Raw genomic sequence first — 20,046 nt, forward strand, 5'->3', positions numbered from 1 at the left:
TTTCTTTGTTAATTTTTCTAAGATAAGGTTTGGTGACCAATTCTGAATATGATTCAAAATGACAGATGGATCCCATATGTCGTTATACTTAGGGCGAGATGGTTTTATTTTAAAAACTCCCTTAAAAAATCTCTTTATTTGTAAATCAGTTCCTACACTATTATCTATAATAAGAGAAAGCGCTGAACGACAAGTATTGAGGGTAGCGTATGAGGCGCCCTGTGACAACATTTCTGTGAGAAATTTTAAAATTTTAGGTATAGACAATTCATAAATGTTTACCCCATTACAAAAATACCACCGTTTTTTAAGCGCTGTGTTATATTGTTTTATGGTGTTTTGTGATAAGGAAGGTACCATAATTTCTATTGTTTCATCAGGAGTTAATTTTCTCTGGAACGCTTCCCTGATAAGATGCAGGCTCCCAGGGAAAGACTGTTGTACAGTGGGTGTAGTGTTCTGAAAGGTGATATTAACAATTCTTTTGATGGCTTGAATTGTAACACTTCTGAAATTGCTAGTTCAGCTATGAATGGATACCAGGGTTGGGAGGTCCATAGAGGAAAAACTATTATACCTGTTGCCTTATCACAAATATTTTTTGTACACATTTTGAAATTAAAGAAAATGGAGGAAAAGCATAAAATAACTTAAATGTTGACCAGTCTACAGTAAAAGCATCAATATTCTCTGCATATGGATCTGGTTCTTCCAGTGACTTGGTAATTTTTAAAAAACAGTTACTGGCCAATTCCCATTCTGAATCTACATTTTTTATTCTGTATTCTTGGTCAGCTTCTTTATTCACTTTTGACGTTATTTAAGAGATTGACGTGTAAAAGTGTTATTTTATAACCTATTTGCAAAATAAATATCATTTCATTTCATTTCCATACTGCCCGAACTTGTCGCCCCTTTTACTAGGAAAAGCAGCGAATCATACGCAAACCAGTTACTTTTGTGAACATCCCCACTTGCACTTCCTGAGATGATTGATGATTCCTTGATTTTGAGCTCGCTATTATTTTTCTCTCCCTGAGAAACTGAGACCTTATGTTGTGTATTTTTCCCTCGACGTCTTTTCTAGGTTTATTTAATGTAGTCGCGATAGATTCCCATGCATCATTTTTTTTTTATTTTGTTTTTATAATCACTATGTGAAGTGTCCCACAATATTTGCGAATTTTGATACAACTCGATAAGGGTCAATATTTGCTCACTGGACCACACTACTGCCATTTTTAGAACACAAAGCGACACACGTTCTCACTACTCAAAGCCTGTCCGGCGACTGTCGCGGGACACGGGAGTCGCTCGCAGAGCGTCGACATGCGCGACTATGACTCAGTTGCTAAAAAACTAATGTTACATTTCTTACCTTTATTTCCAGGGGAATCTTAGAAGAACCTTTTAATCGTGCATGGGCTTCTAGATCCTTGCATAATTTCCTAAAAGCTCTTTTTTAAGTCTGAAATGTTGAATGAGCAACAATTTAGGCATTTCTTCAATTGTTTCCAACTGCCGTCGCTGATTTAATCGGTTTTGGCGCCTCATCCAGGCGATCATTATGAGCAACCCACAATAAATAAATGATGAGAATGCATTTTATAATTTATTTGATCTGCAGTAATGCCTTGTATAAATAACAATAAAATAGTTAGGTACCTGTACATTCTTGGAATTTCTCCTTTATTTCTGCCCATAAACGTTTAATAACTGCTTTATTTTGTGAGCTCCAAGTTTAGCCACCCATATTGCAGGACGAGCTTGTATTTCGGATATAAACAACTCAACGTCCATTGTAAATAACCTCTTTAGAAGAGCATAAAAAAAACTGGATTGAACGCGTCGCAGCGACGTGAGCGAGCGTGACGCCTGCACACATGGTCCCCCTGTCACCCGCACCTCAGTCCGATCTCTGTGTAGCCTATTGATCTTATCGCAAAATAAATCGCTCATTCGTTTGAATTCGTCAATATAAATAACTAACTAGACGAATAATGCTTTAACTGAATTTATAAGGATCAACAACCAACAACATTAAGGGCCTCTTTAACCACCCTCAAGTAAAGTGCCGAGTAGACTAACCGTCGGTTAAAGTCACCTGTAACTGCATGTGTCAATTTCACGACCCTCGAGTAGTACTAATCATTACCTTTACCATGAGATTGAAGCAATAGTATTCGTCGATAGTCGCAAATAATAATACGTTATAAATAAAAAATCACATTTATTGAAAATTATTTTTTAATTTAATTTTGTACTCTTCATCCTTCCATTTGCGCTCTTTTTCTTTAAATTCTGCCTCCTTCTTGCGTTTATTTTCTTCAAACCCCCATACCTTCTTATTTTCTAAAATGTTCGCTTCAAAAAACTGTTTCTGGAGCTGAACAAGCTCTAATTTTGTCTTAGTTAGCTCATCGAATAATTGTTTCGTTTGTACCTGTAACAAAAACAGTATTGAAATGAAAACAAAAATAATAACACATGACCACTTATTAAAGTACCTTTACTCTGCACCTAGTAAGATACAGTGCAGGATACTTCTTGGTTCTTAAATTCTTCCTACTACTGACGTAACATTTGGTTTTTACCGACTGTTGTATTACACTTTTCCTTACAGGAGTGTCTAGCAAAGCTTTGTCTGTAACAGAAATAATACATTTAATAAAGTTTATTTATTTAGACAACTGAGATCCACAAAATTACAATAAGGAATACAATTAATAAGATGTAATCTTTTCTATATAATATTATAGCTGCTGTTTGACTCATGTACATGTAATGTTTATTTAAAAATAACATTTGACCATGTCTTAGGTATAAGTACTCATATTATGACATGATTGGGATAGACTTGCTATCGCGGCCAATAAAATAATCTAATTAGGTTCTGAGTTTTGATGTCAAGTTAACAAAAGAAAAATATGAAAAACCATAAATGGTATTTGATTTTTTTTCTACTATTTTATATGGTCCAATTCTCAGTTCATCTAGGTTTTTTCCGATTTAGTTTATTCCCATTTTCTACATATACCATATCTCCAACTTAAAATTCTGTATTTTTTCTTCTTCTGTCATAGAGCTTTTTATTATAGTAGTGTGATTTTAAAGTATTATTAAACGCTTTTTCTTTATCTCTTATCCAGTCACTATATATGCATTTAATTACCGTGTAACTTACCTTGATTTTCTTGAATTATGACATATGACATGACTTGGAGTCAAAAATGCTTTGCATACCGTCTGTGCTTTATGATATCAAGGACTTGATTTGCTCCTCTACGTTATCTAGTGGAGGCGCCATGTTGCGGCCACCTCCAGTACGGTAGAGCTCCGAGCGTATTGCAGCCGACTATTTTCTGACCAAACGTTTGAGGCCCTCGTATTTAACTTTTAGGCGTTGTCCTAATAGAACGCGAATGCGCGATGCGAGCGATGCGACCATCGCGTGTCCGCGCGACGTCAAAAACTGGGTGTTCTAATAGAACGCGAATAAGCGATTACGCGAATCTTGCTCGCGCGATTTGACGACGGGAGCGAGTGTGACCGGGCAGTGGCACGGTCGATACCAACAACCATGGACGTCAGACACGCAAATTTTTTGCTGAATATTTGGATGACGTTTTGTGCGGATTTAGATGAAAAGGAAAAAAAAACAACGTGTGACGCAAAGTGCTTTGTTAAAAATGAGACCAATTCGTGGTGAATTTCACAATCAATATTTTGACTTACGAGAAGATGAGTCTGCATTTTATGATTATATGTCTATGTCACCAGAAGCATTTAACTACCTATGCAATATGATCAGAGACGATTGCAATCATGTTACCAACTACAGAAGACCTATAAGTGTGGAGGAAAGATTGGTGCTGACGATTAGGTGAGTGTAATTTCTATAGTAATTTACTAGGTACTTGTTCAAATTTACAGGGTGTTAAAGTATTTTTTTTAATTAAATCAGTCAGCCAATTTCTGCAGAACATTTGGGAACCACGCACTTTGTATAAATTATATTTGAGGTTTCAAGTCTTTTAGATTTGAATTTCGCTGACTAATTTAATTTATTGTAGGAAAGGAAAACAAATTACGGTAGGTATAAATTAAAATGAAGGTTTATTTAAGTTCAAAGTAAAAAAAACAAACAAACTGCAAAGTTAGTAATCATTTACGGATAGCTCAGTATCATACTCATGTAGACCTAGGGGATCATTTTCGTGGTAGTTCCGCACCGACGACATTGAATGATGTGACGCGTTTACCGAAGAGGGTAATATAGATTGCGATATTGGTGTAGATGATGTTGAAGAGGTAGTGAGACTAATTTCATCAGCAATAAAAGTTTGAATTTTACTTTTCAGTCTTAGTTTTTGTACTGGCGTTAAATACTTGAAATATGGCGCCAATGATTTTAAGAACAACATGTCTTCATCGCCTTGTTCTTTGTTTTTCTCATTAAAAGCTTGTATTTTTTGTTTTTCCACTTCAATCATTTTTAGTTGAAAAAACGTCAGTTCTGGTTTTTTTGCCTGTTTTTGCCTTTGCCTGAACTCGCTTGCTCTAGATGAACCAGACTCGCTGTCGTCTGTCGTCGTAGGGAATCTATTTCGGGGGATCAAATTACCACTAGCTGGAGAACCTGCGTTAACAGATTCCGAAACAGGTTCTTGATTTTCACAATTAAGCAATGGCCCAGTTAAATTTTTAAATGTTCAATGTGTCCACCACGGTTTTGGACACATAAGTTATATCGCCGTACGATATTGTGTTGAACCCTGCGCAATAAATTTCGGTCAGGATCCAAGGCCATTGTTTTTAATTTATCGAAAGCGTCGACAATCCGTGTTCGGAACTCAGCTTCGTTTTCTGATACTACGTTTTCTGATACCTCGCGTAAACTTCATTTTTAATGAATCCCCATAAAAACATGTCCAGGGGTGTTCGGTCGGGTGATCGTGCCGGCCATCTTTGGCGACCAAAGCGCCCAATCCATTGGTCACCAAACATTATGTTCAGCCGTTCTCTTGCAAGGAGTACGGAGTGTGGAGGAGCTCCGTCCAACTGGAACCATACCCTTGAGTTTGCTGCCACAGACAATCCATCTAAATACTCAGAAATTGGACCGTCACAGAGTTCTAAGAACTTCTAAGCATTCAGATTTCCGTCAATGAAGAACGGACCCACTATATTTTCTCCGTGAATGCCGGCCCAAACATTTACGGAAAACCGGTACTGATGCGCTGATTCCCTTATTAAGTGGGGATTGGTATGGCTCCAGTGTCGCATGGTCTGTCGGTTCCACATGCCGTTTCGAGTAAATGTGCTTTCGTCTGTCCAAAACATATTTCTCACGAAATGTTGGTCTTGAGCAATCCGGTCTAACACCCAGCGACAATACATTTCTCTCACGGGCTTGTCACGTGGCAGCAGCGCCTGCACCTTACAGTACTTGTACGGACGTACCTTGTCCTTTTTGAGGATTCGATGTAACGTCCGATGGTGCACGTGAAACGTACGCTCTGCTTGCCTAAGACTGCAGGTTGGATTATTACGAAAATGGGTTAAAACCTTTTGTTCCAAGTTCGATGAAGTTTGCTGTCCATCAACTCCATCATGGGTATTAGGCATCAGCGGCTGATTGTCTCTAAGTCTTTGTACAGCACTAATAATTGTACGAACATCAGTCGGGCAGTGACGAGATGCTCCATATCTCTCTCGATAAGTCCGCAGAGTCAACGCTGCATTCTGATGACATTCACCGTACATCAAAATCATGTCCGTGTACTCTGCAGCACTGTAATAATGTCGCGGCATTTCGGCACAACACACACACACACACTAAAAAGTAAAATAAACGAAAATTACCTAAATTACACAATTAACTAAAATACTAATGTCAGTGTCTATTTCACAGTAAAAAAACTAAATAATAATAAAACTAAGAACTAAACGAAAAACTAATAACAACAGTTGAACACAACGCGCGCGTAATCCACCGAAGGTTGCGAAAAGCACACACACTATCCCGGAAGGCTAGCAGTGAACTGATGAATCATAATCATAATCATAATCATTTATTCATTTAACAAAGTGCACACTAAAATACAAAATTATTTCTTAAAATCTAAACATATGTGCTGACATTATAATTGCCTGAACTAGGTTGAACCTGTGTCTCAGGCGGAAAAAGAGCTTATATGATAATTTGACAATATAAATTAACAATCTAATATACTAATAATTAAAGAACTAACATCCATTAAAATACATATTTTTGCTTATACCTAATACCTACATTATTTATTATTGTTTGCATCTGCAGTTTTATTTGCACACTGTAAGTAGGTTATCCGTGCGGTCATAAGACAGACTTTGCAGATAATTAAAAACACTTTTTCTGCATTTAAAGTAGTTTAGGCTATAAATACTTAGTTCACTATTTAGTTTATTATACAGAAATGGGCCTAAAAATCTAAAGAATCTATTCGTATACATATATTTAGAGGTGGAGTTTGAACTGCAAACTATATCTTTACGTCTTTTGTTAGTAATGTTAGAATTATTGTAGGAAAGCTGAGAGTGTTGTTTTAGTATTACGTGCAAGATAAATAATTGCCTTACAGTTAAAACATTGCAGGATTTATATAACTGATCTGTGGGAAAGAGGAAAGGATGGAAGTGGGCTACTTTTAAAATTGCTCTCTGGGCTCGTTCGAGGGGAAGCATTGTAGTTTTTGGTGCTCCTCCCCAAGAAGTAATACAATATGTAAGGATGGACTGACAGAGGGCCAGATAAATTTGCGTTATTAGCTTAGGGTCTGCGATTGTGCGTAGTTTTTTAAATACAAACATTAATTTCCGTACTCTAGACACCAAGCTCTCGATGTGTTGTTTAAAGGAAAGAGTATCGTCAATTATAATACCCAGGTATTTAATGTTATTTGTTTTAAGGACTTTAGGACAATGACATGAGTTGATTAAAGGATTACTACATTGATGTGCGTATAGATGGGTGTTAGTATTTTTATTTTGACTTTTGCGCATGGAAAAGTGTATAAATTTCGTTTTATCAACATTTAGGGTTAGTAGATTGCTTTTGAGCCAGTTAGTGACAACATTAAAACCTTTTTGTGCGCTCTTGTAGAGTTCATCAGTAGTTTTCGCAGTAAAAATTAGCGCTGTGTCGTCGGCGTATGAAATTATTTTGCCGTTTTCTATATCTAGATTACATAGGTCATTTATGTAGATAAGGAATAGGGTAGCGGCCAAGATGCTGCCTTGAGGCACACCAAAAGCATGATTTTTCAGGTTATCACTTATGGTCGTATCGATTCTAACGCATTGATGGCGATTATTTAAGTAATCTGCTATTAGTTTTAGCTGTGTGCCTCTTATTCCTACAGCCTCTAGTTTGTGTAAAAGCAAGGGAATTGATACAGTATCAAAAGCTTTGGCTAGGTCAATGAAGATTGCTAAGCTTTGGTTCCCCTTGCCGAGTTCTTCTGTGACGTAGTCGGTCAGGGTATGTACCGCATTTGCCGTAGATAATTTCGATCTAAATCCGAATTGCATAGGCGATAGTAGGCCGTGTTTTTCCAGGTAGTTGACTAGTCTAGTGTTAATGATTTTTTCTAGTACTTTGGATATCGAAGGAAGTATTGATATCGGTCTATAATTACTTATTAGATCTTTGTTTCCTGATTTGAAAATAGGAATTACTACTGCCTTTTTCAGAAATTCAGGAAATACGCCATTTGAGAGGCATAGACGAAATATATACGTCAACGGAGGCACCAGAATATGCTTGAACCGTTTTAGTACTTTATTGCTTATGTTATCCCAGCCAACTGCACTATCATCTTTCAGTCCTGAAATAATTCGCGTGATTTCGTAAGTATCGGGGTCAAGCATAACAAAAGATTTTACACTCACATGTTGAATGCTTGGTGATTGTATGGCTGTTGACTGGGGGATCTGTTCGGCAAGGGTTTTTCCTACGTTTACAAAAAAGTTATTTACATTGTTAGCTGACAAAAGCGGTGAAGAATCATTAGACAGTAAACTTGAGATTGATTCATGCTGTTTTGATAAATAAGTGACGTTTTTTATGTGTTTCCATAATGATTTGGTATTGTTACCTGCTTTCTGCAATTCATCCTTATCATAGTTAGTTTTTAGTCGTTTTAAGAGGTTGTTGCAAAAATTACGATATCTCTTATATGTTATTTGGAGTATCAAGTTATCAGGTGATCGCTTTGTTCTTTGATGAAGTTTGTCCCTGTGTCTAATACAACGGATGAGGCCGGGTGTGATCCAAGGTTTGATATTATGCATTTTTTTATTGTTTGTCATAATAGTTGTATTGTGTAATATTGCTTGCTGGACATTTTTTATTAAGTATGATAAAGATGCATTTGCGTCCACAGTATTATATATTGGACTAAAATCAATGTTGCGTAAATCATTTTCAAGTTTGTTTATGTTTAATTTGGACTTTGTCTGTGTTCGATTTGGCTTAGGCGGCATTAAATCTAGTGTTAGTAGGACAGCATGATGATCGGTGATCGTTGAATTAGTCACAAGTGTTATGTAATATAAACTAGATTTTATCATCATATGATCTAAGCAAGAACCACTCTGATGTGTGGGCAGAGTATGAGCAGGTAGGAACCCTAGATATGAGCAAAGGTTAAGGTAATTTTGTGTTCCTGCATCACAGTTATTAGAGCCTATGTTTATATTTAGATCACCGGTTAGTATAATGTTTTTGAAAGGAGTTAATGCTTCACAAGTCTGGTTTAAGGAATAGAGGAAGGGATCCAGGTTTCTAAAGGAAGGGGATCTATAGATAGCTAATATTGCTGTAGTATTGCCTATTTTTATAACTAAGCAGTTACATTCTTCTAGGTCTGGTTCTTCGACAGTGATCTGTAATGAGTCCTTGGCATAGACTACGACGCCGTCGTTTTGATTGTAATTTTTTTTCTACAGTAGGAGTGATATCCGGGAATAAGAGGGAGATTTCCATTGCTGTTTGATAACCAGCATTCTGTTAGCACTATTATATCACATGTCAGGTTAAGTCTATGCATGAAAATATTGAAGCTGTCTATATTCTTATATATACTACGAATATTTTGGGTTAGTACTGTTAATGAGTTTTGAAAGTCAGACAGATGTTGTTTGCAGTCTTCAACATCGCATGCTTTGGTCACAGGTGAGAAACTATTATCTATTTGCGTAATTAAATTGATATCCATATTATAATAATAACTAGTTGAGAATTAGTTCCTAAGTAATGAAATATTATGTGACGCTCTTAGGCGCCTTCATAATCGATCGAGTTTATGTACCTGAATTCAGCAGCTATCCTAGCCGGGCAATCAATATCTCCGGTTTTATGGTTACCTGGTTTTTTGAAGCGCAGGCACGTGGCACATTTTGGAGTCATTTTTCTTGGTGCATTCCTTGATTGAATGTCCCTCTTCACTACAGTGTCCGCAAACCGGGGCAGTGTTTTTGCATGATTTAGCCGCGTGACCGTACTGTTGACAGTTGTAACATCTAGTTACTAAAGTGAAGTCTCTCACCGGGCAGGACGTCCAGTTTATAAAAACTCGATCTTGGGTGATGAGGGCTTTTCGTATGACGGCTGATACTTCTAAGATCAAGTTATGGTGGTCTGAATCTCTCCTGCCAGATTTGTGGCTCAGCTTTATTGAGGACAAAAATGTATCTCGAGTCATAGATGGGACTTTATCGACCATGTTTTGTTCAAAGATGCAGCTGTAGACCTCACTTTCTGCCATTGATGAGGGAACTCCTATTATTATTATGCGGGCTTCCGTTTCTGTGGTTCGTCGACGGTGAGCCCTGAGTTTGCATGCTGGACAGTTTGCTTCAATTTTTCGAGGTCATCCTTGGTCTCAGTGCTGATAATCACGCCGCCATTTCGGACTTTACGGACTCCTCGGACTTTCAACTTCATTTCCTCAGGGCACACGATTTTTTGGACCAGGTTTCTCGTTTCATCGCTCGTCTTTGAGTTATCGCTCGGGTATATCGCCACTGCACTATGTTGAACTGGACGAACGAAGCTGTTGGACCCTTTCTTCACCATATCAGCAAAGGAAGTGCTTTCAGAAATTGGCTTCGTACAGGACTCTTTTATTACAGTCTTGATTTCTGTAGCTAGTTTTTCTGTCAGGTCTTGTTTTTCGTTCAGGGCTTGGAGGTAGTAGTGTGTTTGTACGGCCTTTTGTTTTAAGGACTGGTACTGCACGGCTAGTTGCGCTACGTTATGTCCCACTTTTCGACAGAGGTTACTTACTCTCAATTTTTGTTCTGAGTTAAGCTTGCCTTCGGTAGTAATAGAGCAGACCTCGTTTAGGCTTTGTTCGATGGACCCCATCCAGTTTTGTAATTCGGGCGTTGAGATGGTCTCCATTTTCTCTATTGGCTCTCGGCTGGGGGTTTGGGCTAGTGGTTGTGGTGTCGGTGGTGGAGAGCGGCGCGTTAGCCCGCTTCGGTTGAAGGGGCTGCTATCCATCTAGATTTTGTGTAAAATCACCACTTGTCCATTCTTTGAAGTTCACTCAAATAAACACTCAAACAATTACTTAATATTATATGTAGAAGGTATAAGTATGCTTAGTCACTAAAGTAGGTCACAATTAAAAATTGTCAATTTATATAAATTATTTACGTTAACGACTGCATGCGTCTGCGTTGTCAATCCCGAATCGGCGCGTGCCAAAAGCGCACGGCGCCGGCGCGGCGGCTTTACTCAAAACAAACGCGGCGTACCGAAAGGGTTCATACCTCTTTCACGATGCTGCCGCGCGCGCCGCTTGTCTTCCGCGAAAAGCCGTCAAAAGAAACCAACCGCACAGCGCTTCTACTAATCCTTTTCTCTGTTACATTTTCAACTTTATTGTATTGACATAAAGTCGAAAATCCATTTGATATATTGGAGTAGGTTGGTCTGCTGGCCAATGTATCTACTACTATTAGTTTTGTTTCGCTGATGTTAATACCTCTATTTATTTATGTAATCTTATTACTAATTTATTAAAGATCTTTGAAAAATAAATATTCGCAATTTTTTTATGGGATAGGTCGGAAAACGAACAAACGTTTCATCAATCGGCGCGGCGGCGTGGCCAAAGGAACAACCGCCGCAACTAGGGTTGCCAACCATACTTTCTAATAACGTAACGTATCTTACTTTGTTTTTGGTAATTATACTTTATGCGTTTACATTTAAATAAAGTTTGCAAAAATACTTTATTTTCAACCTTTACTATGATGCATAAACAAAATACACATTATGGGTACTTAAAGTTTTTTTTTCTTCTTTAGCATTAATGGTTTATAATCATTAAACGAAATATTAGAATGTGACAGGACAGGACTGTGACTATGGATGAAATAAAATAAAACCAACGGACCATTTCTGTACAATTTTGTCGATAGCGAGTGAATAGTCAGCTTTCACTAAAAAAGTTGTGCAGGCGTAATTCTAAGGTGGCAGGTAGAAAAAAGTTTAATTAAAAACGATTTGTATATTTTTTTCAATTTAAATGTTGATTATCAAACAAGTTTTAATACACATACCGAAGAGAATACTCATCATTAGCTTTCTGTACCACTTCAGCCCCCTCTTTAAGGATGAGTAATAAGATGTCATTTGGTCACTGTAGTCGACTCCTTTTTTAGTGTTGTTGTACATTATCACACATTTAGGTTTTAAGATTGGTTCTCCAGTAATCTTCCTCTTTTTTCCCGTGTCTATAACCTTGTCTTCATGATCTTTACATGTAGTGATCATAGTCACTGCTCTTTTGTCACACCATTTTATAATTTTAACTCCTGCTCTGTTCATTTGTCCAGTGATCTGTCCTTTGTTAGTTTTTTGCATATGACGGTTTTAGGAAGTCGCTTTCTATTAATACGTATAGTTCCACACATCATAGTTTTATTTTTCAATAAATCTTCAGCTAGACGTATAAAAATTATCAGCTATTACAATTCTACCGGCATGCTCAAGTCCATCAATCAATTTTTTCACGATCTGTGTACCATGTAATTTACCAGGTTGAGTTACACCTTTTCCAGTGTAGACGACTATGGCTGAAGTATACCCTTCTGGTGTACATAGTTTATATAGTTTTATGCCATATTTATGGGCTTTATTTTTGATATATTGTCGGAATGCTAATCTTCCACGCCATGGAACCATTGTTTCGTCTATGACCAAAAATTTGCCAGGTGTCAAGACCTCTTTATTACTACGATTTCACGTATTTTGCTCAATTTGTCAGTGTTCCCGTCCAACTCATTATCACTGAAATGCCAAAATTTTAGCAATAAAAAGAATCTATCCCGTTTCATTAAAGAACTTATAAAGTCATTCCGATAGTTTCTTTTCTTTGACCAATAATGGGCAAGGCTTGGCAGTTTAACTAATCCCATTGTCATTAATATTCCCATAAAAACACACATCTCATCATTGTCCGTAGGTTTCCAATTATTTACTCTAGATTTGTGTTTGAGCGGCTTAACTTCAATATATTTTTGTGCATATTTATTCGTTTCTAGTACCATTTTGTTTATAATGTCATCCGTCACAAACAGTTTGTAGAAATCAATGGGATCTTGGACATTTAGAGGTACGTTAATTTGAGAAGTATCTTGATATTCCTGTACGTCTGGTTCACAAATAGAGATATCAATCCAGTCTTCCTGATTGTTCAAATCTAGATTAATTGGCGAACTATCAGCATCTGACTCATTACTTTCAGTTTGACTTGATTCCATGTTACTTGATGAGGTACTTTCCGAATTGGATGGACAATAATCAGAATCGTCGCTGGACAATAAAGTATTCGGTTCTGGTGATGAACAGATACTTGTCATTTGGGCAATGGTCTCTGGTAGCGGCCCATGTTCTTTGCTACACGAAGAATCAACTGTTGATGCCAAAGATTTGCTGGAGCAAGGTTGCGTTGTTGAGTAATCAATTGGATAGGAATTGTTATGAAACTCATCTATTGCTTTATCTGTATTTACTAAATCGTTTTCATAAACATTACGGTTCACTATAGGTGTTGAAGGTGATTCGTTATTACTAACATATTGTTTACGTGTTTTTGGTGTATATAATAGTTCGCTCGTAATGTCCTCAGAATTAACCATTACATTATTAATAGATATATCACTCAATGAACCCATTTCACTCCTGGTGCCAGGGAATGATATATTTTCAAGTACAGAATATTTGTAGGTGGTTGAAGGACTCGTGTAGGTGGAACTATTTTGTATGTTGAAAATGTGTGAGTAAGGTGTGAGTACGTCTTCTATCTCCTGTCTATTAGTCGGATTCTCCAATTGAGTCGATTGATTTGCTTGTAAAGTCGATATTTGTATAGGTGTTTCAGACGGCAATGATTCATTTATACTTTGTGTTTGCGGAAGTTGTATGAATTGCGGTAAAGTCTGGCTCTGTGCCTCGAAGACGGATATTTGGGATGGTTGGTTGTAAGACGAAGTCGATGCTTGTGGGACCTTAACGGTTTGCGGTGCATGGCTAGTCGAGGTTGATAATTTCGGTAACTTTATATCTTCTAAGATGTGTATTTTTGAAGAGGTCCTCCTGTGTTTCCGCTAGCAATTTTGAAGTGCCGATCATCACTTTGGTCACCTTTTCCTGAATGTTCAAACACTTTTAACAACATTTTCCGCGATCTTTTCCTGGGTGCATTCATCGCGACGATCTTATTGCTAAATAACAGTAACTATTAGCAAAAACACAAATAAAATACGTCAGTATCTAATGACTACACTGGCCTGTACTGACTAGTTCCTGTGGTGCGATACAAGGCGGTAGCGTATAAGACAGTTTTGGCTGGTACCGCACCGAATGTAATTTTTTAACAACTGGTGCGGTACAAGACGAATATGTCTTGTACACTTTAAACCTACCTATTGGATACAATTTGAAGTAACAAACCTAAATGTATACTTGTCTCTTTCTGGACTAAAGGATTTCTATGAAAAATCAACCCCGCACTAGAGAGAAAACACCTACTTTCAACGGCGCATCAAACGAAAGACTAATACAAGCCAAAATTGGCATGTACCGCATTCAACGTGTTACTCATTAACTCGATACGAATGTCAAACATCATACAGAAATTCATAATTTAGTTAATTTTGATTAATAATTTGGAGAAATGGTAAAAGTGCCATCTATGGAAAAATGCCGAACTAGTAAGTACATCATCGATATTCGTGCAACGCCGTGTGGTTGGTGTAGGAACTACTTCGTAGTTTGTTTGAAAACAAAACAGTTTATACTATAAAAGCTTAGTTAGAAACGTAAATAAATACGTACTTTAACTCATTAACTCGATACGAATGTCAAACATCGTACAGAAATTCATAATTTAGTTAATTTTGATTAATAATTTGGAGAATTGATAAAAGTGCCATCTATGGAAAAAATGCCGAACTACTTACCTACTACAAATCATCGATATTCGTGCGCCGTGTGATGCACCGAGTGGTTGGTGTTAGACTAGGAATTACTTCATAGCTTGTTTGAAAACAAAACAAAACAGTTTATACTTGAGCTTTACGCGGAATTTTGTTTAGATTTGTTTTTTGAGTGCAAGTAAATACTTAAATTGTAAGTGTAACTGTAAATTAATTATGAAAATTTGTGGCAGTAAATTCTGTGCTAGTGATGTGTGTTTAATGAATTCAATAAGTGAAGAATCCACGTAGTCGTTTAAAGAAAAAAATTTAAAGATCGGATGTGTGTGTGTGCCCGGATTAGGCGTAACCCAAAAAGGTAATTTTATTCGTTCTTTTCATAATAAAAGTATTATGACTAGTTGTTAGCTTAGTTGTTAGTTAGGTTGTGTGCACACAAGTTATGAAATGTGTTTTCTTGTTTTCAAATTAAATAGAGTAAAGTTGTTTTTCAATCACATTCGTGATACGTACTGCTTACCCTTCCTCAAATCTGTGTGCCCCTCAACAACATAAACCATTGAATACAAACACAAATTGAACAAAAATACGAGACCAAGATATCTTGGTCTCGTTTTGTATGATCTTTCTTCATATTCAACGATCAGTTTATACTGGTTACGCATAACTTAATGTGTACACCTACAATGTAAATTAAAAATTTATCGCGATTATTTCGTATAAAATACGGATTGGTGGACGGTGACGTACGTGTAATCTTATTTTGGGTCTAGTTAGGTTAGAAGAATTGGTATAATACCTACCAATTCTTTTCCCATTTTGCGAACCAAAACAGAAGAGCGGCAACGTCGCGTAGTGCAGTCATTGACCCGTGTCGTGTTTACAAAGAGTGTTTACATTTGCTCAAAAAGAAAAATGCAATTTTTGGCTTAACTACTGGGCCATTTTGGCTCATATTTTGCACATTGTCAGTATAGACGATAATAAATATGGTAGAATAGAGGAATGTATAAGAGTTTTCTCCATACGGTATATGTATGTACCATCAGCAATTATAATGGGTGATTTCTCTGGACCACCATATAAAGAATTAGGAATCAGGAGATTCCTTTGAGCGATTTCTGCTCTTGTTATATGATTTATGCCAAGATTTCTTGGAACAAAATCTTGATGCAAACGAATAGAGACGAAATACGCTCATTGCTATCACCTGTCCGCAATTTCATTAGGTATGCAGCTAGTGCAAAAGAACCCCTATGTCTATTTGATAGTCTAGGAATTTCTAAAAGCATTTGCTGAAACTGTTCCTTTGAAAAGCCCAAGTAATAGTGAACAATGTGCTCTGGTGGCATACTTAATTCTTCTGGTATTCTTCTGTCTTTCCCCAAGTTCCTATGCGATGGAGGGCAGGGATGTCTTCAATGAAGTACTTTATTGTCCTTTCGAAATTAAACGTTTTATATTTCTTAAAATTACAATAAAGTTTTGGTAAACGTAAACGACACACACGTTTTTTTACATGAATTCGTCAAGCGAAGTGAAGTTGGTTGCGACGGTGCTGCCCACTCGCGGTGCGGTTGCACGATGTTACGATGTTCACGCCGTAGGTTAGTTTCCGCTATTTGCCACTAGATGGCAGTGTAACGATATTGAAGAGGTATGTTATTTTGAGCTCACATAACTCGAAATAAAACTAGTCCACATATTTCCATATACTTATTATAGTTGTAAAACTTATTATAGTTACCTGTTTATGTCCAATCCATCTTTGTATGATAGATCGAACTTCTACGATTTCCAAAGGGTGTCTCCGCATTCTTGATATGTTTAAATTACAATTTATACAGCGTACATATCCACTTGAATGGGTTCGCACTGAAGAACTCGGTCCAGGTTGAATGCCGGGGTCTTCGGTAGGTACTGACATCAAATCCAAGTTATCGCGAGGGTTGTCATTATCAGCAGGAGCGGAATCCATATTCAGGCCGTGGTCGTCAGGTATAGGAGAATCGCCAGAGTCAGTATTCATGGTCAAAAACGTCGATTTTTATAGCAAAATACACGCAGCGAATCACTATGATGCAAATGCAAACAAAGTAATGCAATGCAAAGACATTGACATTTCTATTAGTGTCACTTGTCAACTGACAAGTTTCAGTGTTGCCATTGCATAAACAAAATATCGATCGATGCATTATATAGATCATTTTAAAATAATTATTATATTTTGTAAGTTGATTACAAATCTAAATGTATTAACATAAAATGCATTCGGACTTCTATAAATAAAAAGACGAATAAATAAAATCAATATTTGCAACAAATCTTTATTTTTTCCCGGATTTTAAATGGCAACCTAGCAAATGTCTGTTTATCTACGGTTTATTTCGTTGTATCGTTTCAATATTTGTTTTTTATTAAAAAATATTACCGACTTGTATCGCATCGTGAATAGAAGAGTTAAGTACGTAAAATTAACATTTTTTTTTTTACTATATTAAATTTCTTGGGCAACGCAGGGCCTAATCTCGGTATTCCCCTTTAAAAAAAACTATGTTATTTTATGAGACATAAAATGTGACCTCAAAAATAATAAAGCATCTAAAATGCTATCGTTTAACCTGCTGCGAATTCGGTTACACATAATTCCTGCTGCAGAAAAAGCTCGCTCTAATTTGACGCTTGCATTGAAGATGCTTGTAAGCAGCCTCCAAATATCGTCCTCGTGAACCACTATCCTCGAATAACGCCATCTCCAGTCGCACTAAACTGGTAATTTCAATTTCAGGCTTTCGGCTGATGAGCACATTTTCTTCTCCAGCCTTATTGATTTTGTTTAACTCAAATACTAATCTCTCTCGAAAACTCATTTCTTGTTCTCTGGAAATAGTTTCATGTGATTCAACAGACACTTCTATAGGATTAATAATACGGCTTTCAACATTACTGAAAGTTAAGTGGATACCAAAAAAAGGTAATATTCATATAATAAAATTATTTTATTTATTCTTGGTTACAAAGTTACAATCTGTATTTCTATGCAATAAAGTAAGTACATTGAATTGAATGTGCGTACAGAATATTAATCAGACTCCGATTCGCTTGAGGAGGTGGTGTCTTCATCGTCATCTTCGCCTACATGTATAATTATATTATTATCAATAACAGAATCAATTCTTATATCTCGGTCAAAATGTTCCAAAATCAGGTTTTTAGTCTTCTCAACAACCTTTGCCCAGTCATCTCTTGTGACTTCCCCGCAGGCTTCTTTTAATAGGGTCATCATCTTTTTCGTGTTGAATGGCGGGGAAGTATTGTGGCGGGCGGCGTAACCTTTTATTTGAGCCCAGATTAGCTCGATCGCGTTATATTGGCAATGATACGGTGGAATTCTTAGAACGCGATGACAGTACCTCAGAACAAGTTCATCGATTTCGTATCGCACATTTACCGTTTTATTCTCTGCTTTTAGCATTTGCATATTTGCGTCAATGCCTTTTGCTTGTAACCAAGCCACCATTTCTTCCTTTTCTTCTTTTTTATTAGCTTGGGTAGGTGATTACTGTATTTGAACCGAGTGATAGGAGGCATTATCCATGAATATTACAAAGGGTTCTGGGAGGCTGGGCGAAAGCACGTCCTGGAACCACTTTTGACGTCTAGCCATGTCTCGTCAATGAACACGACATTAACCCAGTTATCATTTTTTTTTTTTGCTACTCTCAAAAAACTTATTCGTTTTAAAATTATGTCGTATCGTTCTAATAAAATTTTTCTTTTGTCTGTTTTTTTATACGAAATACTAATATCTTTTAAGATTTTGGTTAAAGCAGTTTTACCTCCACTAAACAGTCCAGCTTCTCTTAACGATGCCAAAAACTTCTTCCTGTTGAGATATTCATTTCTGGAATAGTAACCATATATGATTTTGATTGCATCGGCGTCAAAGGTGTCAATATCTGTTACGGGTTTAGTTCTACGTTTCTTCTTCGGAGTACGTAAAATATTATCTTCCATGCCAGTCGAGCCGAACTTTTCTTTATTAATATTTGTTATCGTTCGTTTGCTAACTCCAAAAGCCTAAGAGACGCGTTCTTGTACTTGTTCGACAGGTACCAGGGGTCTTCAATGGCTTCTATTAGTGGCACATCCAACATTTCTAGCACCTCTTTAGAAAACGGTTTCCTTTTTTCATGATGGCTCCTCCTCTTGGATGCAATGATTGGATCAGAAGCTATTAGCATCCAGTGTACAATGTCAGTATTGGTGTCGATTCTGGAGGTTTTTCTAGCATGGAAAAGTCATAAACCTTTGTATTCTTTTTGACTGGTTTCCAACACATCTTCTGAAAACAACCCTATGGGCAAAGGTAGCTCTTTTATTATGTCTGCATCGTGTATCAATAGTTTGTGCACAGATGCACTCATTTTGTACCAATTATAAAGATCTAAGCACATTTTTGCAGTTTCGATGCAGTAGTTTTTAAAACTAACGTAGTTCACGCTAAATCCACACGATAAAACACTCAGGATCTTGGCAAATCTTTTTATAAGTTCAGGATCTAAGCCTGTGATAGTTCCAGATTTTATAGGTTCGGCAAAAAACTTCTTTGCCGTATTCCCATCATTTGAGTTGCCCCCACCTTGCTTTGGTTGGTCTACGACTAATCCCATTTGCTGGTAAAATTGAGTGGTTATTTCTTCCTTCCGCTTTTTTATTTTATCTTTGGCTTCTCTGCCCCTCGCTTGCCATTGCTTTATTTCTAGTTAATAGGATATATGCAATAAGTACTCGTAACACCTGAGGTATGAGTGCAATACGGATATTCCAAATTTAAATGAACTAGTAGGATATTGTTTCTGTAAAAGTAAGTCAAGATTGTTGAGCTCCTTGGGTGTTGCCTTGCACACATTACACGCTTGTGATGACGAAGTGTCTGTGAGTACGTTGCATGTCTTTCCGTCCATCATTGTACACACAGGAACATGTTCGAAAGTGTAAGATTTATCCCCAAGAATGACTTCAGTTGGCAAAAAGGATGATGCAAGAGTTTGTATGAAATCTGGTACCCGCTCCAATAGTGATGTGTGATATATCATTGAAAAGGTATTGTCTTGTAGAATATGAATAAATAGAGCGCCTGCCTTGATTTATAGTCCGATCTGATTGCCAGCCTAATATAATATCAGGGTAATATGAATTTTCGGTTAGCTAAAAATGGAAAATAAACCTTAAGAAAATAAATAAAATACGATTATGATTTCTTTTGTTTATTATTTTTACCATTTATTGTATCTAAAAGAAGCTACAGCCGTAACGACGTTTAATGATTGAGATTACAATGTGTACAATTAAAACAAAACTAAATAAATGATTATAATATAAATGAAATAAATGATTATACATCATCATCATCTAGTAATAAATCATTAAGGAATAAGGCAGGGGCTACAAATCCCTCGTGCCTGGCGTGTATCCTAGGTACCACACGATGGACACAATGTGAGCACAGGTACCTATAGTACGTCGCCCAGTCAGGCATGTACAGTA

At 36.9% G+C, this 20,046-nt stretch overlaps 1 pseudogene; it reads right to left on the bottom strand.

The window, feature by feature from the left end:
- Positions 1-7,933: 7,933 nt before the first annotated feature.
- On the bottom strand, positions 7,934-10,733 carry LOC118271345 (uncharacterized; annotated as a pseudogene).
- Positions 10,734-20,046: the final 9,313 nt, after the last annotated feature.

Source organism: Spodoptera frugiperda, chromosome 18 (genome assembly GCF_023101765.2).
Source record: "Spodoptera frugiperda isolate SF20-4 chromosome 18, AGI-APGP_CSIRO_Sfru_2.0, whole genome shotgun sequence".
Lineage (NCBI taxonomy): Eukaryota > Metazoa > Arthropoda > Insecta > Lepidoptera > Noctuidae > Spodoptera > Spodoptera frugiperda.